This window comes from Artibeus jamaicensis, unplaced genomic scaffold (assembly GCF_021234435.1).
Source record: "Artibeus jamaicensis isolate MK-2021 breed Jamaican fruit bat unplaced genomic scaffold, CSHL_Jam_final scaffold_3222, whole genome shotgun sequence".
Taxonomy (NCBI): Eukaryota; Metazoa; Chordata; class Mammalia; order Chiroptera; family Phyllostomidae; genus Artibeus; species Artibeus jamaicensis.
The window spans coordinates 1,611,607-1,621,343 of NW_026522038.1; positions in this window are offsets into that span (position 1 = coordinate 1,611,607).

Genomic DNA, 9,737 nt, shown 5'->3' on the forward strand with positions numbered 1-9,737 from the left:
AAAATCTCCAGAATCCCCAAATATAAAACAACATTTCTTTTTCCATAACTTTAATACTACCAACCTTAGAACACTCAGTAGGAGAATAGTTTTTATATTGCTATAGTCATGTAATCACACTATACCTTTCGTCTCCTTTAGCTATAATAATTCAAATCCCTTGAGAGTTTAGGGCACAAGGCTCTATAGGCAATATATTATCAGCTATTTCTCCTATTTTACAGAAGAAAGTGGGTTGTCGTAGGTAACAGATAGTATAATTTTGCAATGATGGGGCGAGTTAATCTCTTTCCCCACCCCACACCCAAGCATGCTCCTCAAAATGGAGCTATTAAATTGAATTACACTATACTAACTCAAACATACATTTTTTCCCCTGCCCTGGCAATACGTGCTATAACTCTCTAGTCTGTGAAACTTATCAGGCTGCAGAGTGTGACAAATAGCATGAATTTTGGGACTGGAACCAGAAACCAGACTCTACCCCAACCTGTGACCTTGGGAGAGTTAACCTCTCTAGGTCTCAGGTTCCTCATCTGAAAACCAGAGATAATATGAAGTACAGGGTGGTTCTTTTTCCTGGAAAAGCAAATGAAAAATTCCGCTTACTTGTCCAACTTTCTTGCTCTCTCTGCAAATAAAGGCCAAGGAATAAGGTTATACTTAGTGTTAATGTCCAATCAATTACAGATACATTTTCTTTCCCCTGTCGAAAAAACTAGAGTTGGATTTTAAAAAGATAACCTTAAGTGTTAGAGCCATATATTTTTAAAGCTTTTTTCCTACAAATGACAATAACCCAGTTATACACGTAAATTTAACATTAAAGGAATCACACTTAAAAAAATACAGTTACATTAGTGACATGGAAACTGGATTTCAATAGAAAAAAATCAATCATACATGCTTAAACAGAATAAAAAATCAAAATAATGGCAATTTTTTTATTTAGTTTTAATTACACCTGAAAAACTAAAAAAAAAAATCCAAGTTTCAAAATACCTGCAACTACATTTTCAAATAATTTTTCTTAAAAAATGCCATTTATTTTTAAAATTGATGTAAACATTCTAATATTTAAAAGGTTGCATATCTTACATTGTAATTTAAAAACTATTAAATCAATATTTTTATTAAAATGAGAATACTTTGCTAATCAGCTATTCCACTGCTAGAGACAAATTCTGATCCTGAAAAGATGGCCCTGGAAAGGTGAAGTCGAGCCAGGTGATTACAATCCCTGACACCCCTTCCGTCTGCCTCCAAAGTCTGGACAGAGAGAGGATTTGACACGCACCTTTGATTTTGTTCGAAGATATGGTGGCAGCAAAAACTGCCTCTCTAAGAACCTTTTTTTTTTTTTACTTTTTACTGAATTTATTGGGGTGCCATTGGCTAATAAAGTTGTATCGGTTTCAGGTGTACAACTCTATACCACAGCATCTGTATACTGTATTGTGTGTCACCAGCTGTCACCACTTGTCCTGTCCACCCTCTCCTACCTCCCTCCACCCTGATTCCCTCTGGTAATCGCCATACTGCTGTCTGTGTCTGTGGGTTTGTGGGTTTGTTTTTTCTTAACCACTTCACCTTTTCACCCAGTTCCACAGCCTCGCTCCCTTCTAACAGCTCTCAGTTTGTTCACTACACCTATGACTCTGCTCTATTACTAGTTTATTTTGTTCATTAGATTCCACATTTAAGTGGGTATTTCTTTTTTGCTGACTGGCTTATTTCACTTAGCATAGCACTTTCCAGGTACACTCAAGCTGTCGCAAAGGGTAAGATTTCCCTGATACACATGCTTTTTTATCCATTCATCTATTGATGGGCACTTGGGCTGCTTCCAAATCTTGGCTATTATAAAGAATGCTGCAGTGATCAAGAGGTGCATATATTCTTTAGAATCAGCATTTCAGGTTTCTTTGGACATATTACCAGAAGTGGAATCATTGGGTCATAAGGAAGTTTCATTTCTAATTTTATGAGGAAACTCCATGCTATTTTCCATAGTGGTTGCGCCAATCAGCATTCCCACCAACAGTGCAAGAGGCTTCCCTTTTCTCTACATTCTTGCCAACACTTGTTTGTTGATTTACTAATGACAGCCACTCTGACAAGTGTGAGGTCATAGCTCATTGTGGTTTTAGTTTGCATTTCTCTGATGGTTAGTGCTGTTGAGGAAGCATCTTTTCATATGTCTACTGGCCATCTGTTTGTCCTCTTTGGACAAGTACTTACTCAGGTCCTTTGCCAGTTTTTAACTAGATTGCTTGTTTTTGTTTGTTTATTTATTTGGTTTTTGGTGTCATATAAGTTCTTTATAAATTTTGGTATTAACTCCTGACCAGATGAATCATTGGAGTATATGTTCTCCCATTCAGTGGGCTGTCCTTTCATTTTATTAATTGTTCCCTTTGTTGCACAAAAAATATTTAGTATGATGTAGTTTTACCAGTTACTTTTTGCTTTTGTTTTCCTTGCCTTAGTAGATATATCAGAAAAAATGTTGCTAAAAGAAATCTCTGAGATTTTACTGCCCATGTTTTGTTCTAGGATTTTTATGGTTTCAAGTCTAACATTTCACTATTTAATCCATTTTGGGTTTATTCTTGTGTATCATGTAAGAAGGTGGTATTGTTTCTTTTCTTTCTTTCATTTCTTTCATGTATCTATCCAATTTCCCCAAAACCATTGATTGAGTAGATTGTCTTAACTCCATTGTATGTTCTTGGCTTCTTTGTCAAATATTAATTGGCCATAAAAATATGGCTTTTTTTCTGGGCTCTGTATTCTTGTTCATTGATTTGTGCGTCTGTTTTTATGCCAGTACCATGCTGCTTTGACTACTATGGCCTTGTAATATTGTCTGATATCCGGTAGTACGATTCCTCCAACTTCGTTCTTTCTCAAGATTGCTGTGGCCATTTAGGTCTTTTCTGGTTCCATAAAAATTTTAGAATATTTGTTCTAGTTCTGTGAAATACAACATTGGTATCTTGATAGGAATTGTGTTGAGTCTATAGATTCCTTTGGGTAACATGCATATTTTAATGATATTCATTCTTCCTGTCCATGAACACAGTATGTGCTTCCACTTATTTGTAACTTCTTCAGTGTCTTATAATTTTCCAAGTTAAGTTTTTTTACATTCTTGGTCAAATTTATTCCTAGGTTTTTTTATGGAATTGTAAATGGAATTGTTTTTGTAGTTGTCCTTTCTGATACTTCATTGTTGATATATAAAGATGCAAATAATTTCTGGATGTTTATTTTGTATCCTTCTACTTCACTGAACTCATTTATCAAGAGTAGTAGTTCTTTGGTGGAATCCTTAAGATCCTCTATGTACAGTATAGTGTTCTCTGCAAATAATAAGTTTTACTTCTTCCTTTTCAGTTTGGATGCCTTTATTTCTTCTTCTTCTCTGATTGCTGTGGCTAGCACTTCCAGTATTATATTGAATAAGAGAGGCAAAAGTGGACATCCCTGCCTTAGCATTGAACTTAAGGGATACACTTTTAGTTTTTGCTTGTTGAATATGATGTTAGCTATGGGTTTGTCATATATGGCCTTTTGTTATGTGAGGTATGTTTTCTCTATTTCCACTTTGCTGAGAGTCTTTGTCATAATTTGTGCTGGATTTTATCACGAAATTTTTCTGGTTCTATTGATACAGTCATGTGATTTTTATCCTTCATTTTGTTTATGTGCTGTATCACATTTATTGATTTGAGGATATTGTACCAACCTTGTAACCAAAAATAAATCCTACTTGATCATAGTTAATGACCTTTTCAATTTATTGCTGGATCCGGTTTGCTAATATTTTGTTTAGGATTTTAGCATCTATGTTCATGAGGGATATTGGCCTATAATTTTCTTTCTTTGTAGCGTCCTTATCTGCTTTTGGTATTAGCATAATGCTGGTCTTGTGAAATGAGCTTGGATGTCTTCCTTTCTTCTGAATTTTCTGAAAAAGTTTGAGAAGGATAAGTTTTAGTTCTCAGAATGTTTGGCAAAAATCTCCTATGAAGCCATTTGTTCCAGGATTTTTGTTTGTTGGGAGTTTTTTTATTACTTCTTCAATTTCACTAGTTGTAATTGTTGTTTTCAGATTCTCTGAAGCTTTCTAATTCAGTCTTGGAAGATTGTATGTTCTAGGAATTTACCCTTTTTTTTCAGATTGTCCAAACTGTTGGCATATAGTTGTTTGCAATAATTCTTATAATTCTTTGTATTACTTTTTCTCTTTCATTTCTGATTTTATTTATTTGGGTCCTCTCTTTTTTTTCTTGATGAGTCTGTCAAAAAATTGTCTATCTTGTTTATCTTCTCAAAGAACCAACCCATCATTTCATTGATTTCCTGGGATTTTTTTAAGAATCTATTTCATTTATTTCTGTTCTGATTTTTATTATTTCCTTCCTTCTTCTCACTTTGGGCTTTCTTTTTGGTTCTTTTTCTAGTATTTTTAAGGATAAAGTTAAATTGTTTTATGTATTTACTTATTTATTTATTTTAATTAAATTTATTAAGGTAATATTGCTTAATAAGATCACATACATTTTAAATATTTATGTTGCTTATTTGAGATTTTTCTTGTTTCTTGGGGTAGGCTTGTAATGCTATGAATTTCCCTCTCAGGACTGCTTTACCTGTGTCCCACAGACTTTCAGTTGTTGTGTTCTCATTTTCATTTGTTTCAAGGTATCTTTTGATTTCCCTCTTGATTTCCCATTCATCGTTTAGTAACATGTGTTTTAGCCTCCATATCTCTGTGTGTTTTTCAGGGATTTTTTTTCTTGTGACTGATTTTTAGTTTCATACCATTATGGTCAGAGAAGATGCTTCATATGGTTACAAACTTCTTAAATTTATTAGGTCATGTTTTGTGTCCTAATGTGGTATATCCTAGAAAATGTTCCATGTGTACTTGTAAAGAGTGTATATTCTGCTGCTTTGAAGTGAAATTCTCTGAAGATTTCAGTTAAATCCATGTGCTCTAGTGTGTCATTTAAGGCTGCTGTTTCTTTGTTGATTTTCTGTCTGCAAGATCTATCCATTGATGTCAATGAAGTATTCAAATCATCTAATATGACTGTATTATTGTCAATTTCTCCCTTTATGTCCATCAATATATGCTTTATAGATTTAGGTGCCCCTATGTTGAGTACATAAATGTTTATAATGGTTATATCATCATGTCGGATTGCTCCCTTTATCATTATGTCCTGTCCTTATTGTCTCTTACTATAGCCTTTGCTTTAAAGTCTATTTTATCTGATATAAGTAATGCTACGCACTGCTTTTTTTTGAATTTCCATTTGCATGAATATCTTTTTTCATCCCTTTACTGTTTGTCTGTGTGTCTCTTTGTTTTTAGATGGGTCTCTTGTAGACAGCATATGCATGGATCTTGTTTTTATATCCATTCAGCTACCTTATGTCTTCTTGGTTGGAGCATTTATGCCATTTGCATGTAAAGTGATTATTGATAGGTACATAGTTACTGTCATTTAATTCTTTATAATGATGTTCCTCTGTTTTTCTTCTTCTACTTAAATGAGATCCTTTAAAATTTCTTCTAATGTTGTTTTTGTGGTAATGAGTTCCTTTAGCTTTTTCTTATCTGGGAAGCTCTTAATTTCTCCTTCAACTGTAAATGCTAGTATTGCTGGGTAAAGTAGTCTTGGTTGTAAATCCTTACTTTTCATCGCTTTATTTCATGCTAATCCCTTCTGGCCTGAAAGGTTTCTGAGAAGTTGCTCAGCCTGAAATGAGAAATCAGTAGATAATTTTAAATTTAATCATAATTATAATTTGCTATTTTAATTATGTATTTGATGTGGGCCTCCATTGATTCATCTTGTTTTGGACTCTCTACACTTCCTGAACTTCTGTGTCTTTTTTCTTCACAAGGTTAGGGAATTTTCAGCTATTATTTCTTTGAATAGGTTCTTTATCTTTTGCTCTCTCTGTTCTCTTGGTACGCCTATGATGTGGATGTTATTCTGTTTTATGTTGTTGAAAAGGTCCTTTAAACTATTGGTTTTTTTCAAATCCTTTTTTATTTCTGCTTCTGATTCAGTCCTCTGCTTCATCTAACCTACTATTTATTCCTTTTAGTGTATTCTTCATTTCAGATATGGTATTCTTCATTTCTTATGGGTTCTTTTTTATGGTTTCTATGTCCTTTTTCCTGCTGTTGAAGTTCTCACTAAATTCCTTGAGCAACCTTATAAGAATATTTTTGAACTCTGTATCTGGTAAATTTCTTGCTTCCATTTCATTTTGCTCTTTTTCTAGAAATTTTCCCTGTTTTGTTCATTTGAGATATGTTTCTTTGTCTCCCCATTTTGGCTGCCTCTTTGTGCTTGTTTCTATATATTAGGTAGCATCCTAATTTGCTACATCTCCCATTCTTAGTAGGGCAGCTTTATGTAGTAGGTGTCCTACGGGACCCAGTGGAGCAGTCTCCTTGATCACCTGAACTGGGTGTTCCAGGAATGTCTCTTGTGTTGGGTATGTTAGCCTTCCTGTTGTAATTGAATCTTGATTACTATTGGCCCATTTGTTTATGGGGAGAACCTTCAGGCTGGCTGTTCGTAAGAATCTACCCTAATCACAGAGTGTGAGCTGCTGCGCAGGTGCCGAGCTCATGAATGGATTTTGCCTCAGCAGGGTCTGGAGCCTGCCAAGATCTCCTTTTGGATATGCCACCTACGAAGCTAATTGGATCCTGCTCTGATATTGACTGAACTGGCCACTATGTTTGTCTGTTCTGGGGTGTCTTGGGAGAGACTCTGGTATAGGTCAATGTCAGATGCTGCTTATAACTGGCCCTGGGCATGGTTTTTGGATTTCCAAAGAAATCCAAACTTTGTGTCTGCCTCCGCTGGGCTTCGATATTTGTGGGAAGAACCAAGCTGCACCCCATGGCTGACTTCCACCAGCAATGAGCCTAAGAGCAGATCAGAAAATTGTCCAAGATACCCTAAGATCCATCTTGCAGGCTGCCTGTTAGGCTCAGTCAACAAAAGCCCCTCTGACAGAACTCAAGTTCTAAGAGGTAGGTTTTCAGTGAGTCATCAGGTAGGAGCAAATAGTGTTCACCAGCTTGTTACAGAAACTGGGTGTCAGTGCTGGGCCTCAGGCCACTCAGCAAAATCCCAGGGTTTACCAAGCTTGGCTGATGCCCTTCCAGGTGCCCACACAACCTTTGTGGTGGGGCAGAGTGTCAGGAAGTCATGAGGGTGAGGACAGCAGTTTATCAGGCCCAAACAGACCAAGATTTTCTGGGTGAAGGGAAGGTTCTGCACTGGTCATTGTGCAAAGGAAAAATAGTCCCCATCTTAAGTTGTACAGCTCAGTCTGTCCCAGATTCTGCAAGGAGATGGAGCTCAGCAGGGTGGGGCAGCTGAGAGTCCAAAGGGTAGGGCCACTGGGAGCCTGGAGGCTGGGGCTAGTGGATCTCCTTTGTGAGGGCAATTAATACCCTTGGTCAGATTCATGGGATGGGAAAGTGGGAGGAATGGCTCCTGCCCCAAAGTGACACAACTCAGTCACTGACACCTACTGAGTCTTCCTTGACCTCTACACCCTGGCCTGGGCAGCTGACTCCTCAGGAGAGTGTAAGCTCAACAGGTTGGGGTGACAGGGAGGCCAGAGGGTGGGACTATTTCAATCCTCCAGACTGATGGCACAAGAAAGTGAGGGATCCACCCAAGAAAGATGGTGTCTTCAGTGTGAGAGGGACTCAGTACAGGAATCCTGGTGGCAGTCCCTTCAGCTCTCTCCCCAAAGCCACAAACCCCAGTCTTTCTCCACATGACTCTGGACTCTAGTTCACTCCACCTTCTATCCAGTGAAGCCCAGGGTAAGGGGCTGTGAATAAGATTTTGTGTGTTGGCTCTTTAAGAGGGCACTGTATCTCTAGCAGCCACTTGCCTCTCCCTGGCAGAAAGAATCCCTGCTGCTTTTCACAGCCAAGGTCTTTTCCCAGCTCTTTTGCTCTGGGCTGGGAAGGCTGGCTTGGGGTTGAGACTCTTTGCTCCTCAGGGGAAACCTTTGCAGCTGAGATATCCCTTCAGAACCTCAGCTGCTGCCCTTGGGAATGGGCACAGCCCTTTTCTCTGCCCTTTTTACCAGTCTCCATGTGGCTTCTTCTGTAAATCCTTAATTATAAGATTCATCTTCAGCTAGTCTTTCATTGGTTATTCAGGTCGATTCCCTATATTCTAGCTGTAATTCCAGTTTGGTCCTGGATGGAGGTAACTGTAACATCCACATAGTCTGCCACCAACTCGGATCTCTATTAACTTTTTGATCCAGGATTTGCTCTGATTTAGAAGCCAACTCCAACCCAGTTAGGTGAAGGTGTCAGAGGAAAATGAAAACTTCTATCCTCTGATGACTTGCCTGAAACTTTTCACAGTCTCAGTCAAGCTACAACACAATAAAGAGGAATTTTGCTTTAAAATTATATATTAATAATTATTTATTGCATGACTTTGAATTGAATATTATCTGGCTAATGCACCGCATTATGTTGATCTTAGATACAAACTTTATTGATGTTTGACCTAAAAACATTTGGTTCATGTTCAAATGTGTCACTAAAAGTTTTTATCTCAATTTTTCAATTTCACTTCATTGGTGAAGAGTAATTTATGAGCTTAAAACTCACTGAGTAGAAAATAATTTACATATATATTAAATGTCCATTTTCCCCCTTTAATGGCTTTCTCCTAAATTCTGTTCAATATTTCAACTTGTCCTTGGTCACCCTTAAAGATATGCTAGAGATTTCAGGACACTGAAGAACTGGGGCCAGATTTCTTCCCATTCTCTCTTTTTTCAGAACGCACCTCTCTCTGGCCCAACTCCAGCATCAGCTGTGAGTCCTTCCCATGTTTATACCAAATAAACCCAACCCTCTTTGATTAGTAAGAAGGTGGCCACCTGATTCCTGAACCAGACCAACCTGATTACTTTTCTCTTAAGGTGTTAACTGAGAGACATAGGCTGTAAGTCAGGTGGTGGCGATCACTAGAGCTGCAACGTTCTCCCAGAGGAGAGACCGTGACAGTGTTTGAGGGCCATGCGTGCGAGGGCAGGCAGTGAAAGCAGGTCTGTGAGTGGGGCTAGGCAAAGCAGGGGAAACGGAAAAACATGGACAAGAGAACATGTGGCCCCAGAAAAAAGCTGACAGCTCTTGAAACTTTTCAGGTTGCCGGTCTGATCATCTGTGAGGCTTGGCTGTGCTTCCTGTCTTAAATCTGACCAGGAGCTGCTGCGTAACAAATGCTTTTTTACTGAAGTACCAAGAGTGGGTTTCTGCTCCTTGCAAAGGAATGAGCCGAAAGGCAGGGCAAAACCGTATTATTTCTTAGAAATTCTATGTGTCTAACTCCATTTAAAGCAAAGGAGTATTTGATAATGACATCTTTGAAATACTTCCACCAAAGATTTGTGGATTCATTCTTCTGAGACTGCCGACATTTAAAGCTGGATGTTAATTACAGTATTGAATTAAATATATATGGCCTTCGAGAGAATCAGACCGTCATATTTTGTAATTCAACTCCTTTGCGGAGTGTGAGCTGTAAAATTTATGACCCATTTAATATTCATCCTGCTCTTTTCAATGTGAAGATGCTTCTGTTTTCTTGATAAAGAAGAATGGTAGCAGTTGAATAGCTTTACCTTCTTCCCGGTAACATTTCCCATCTTCC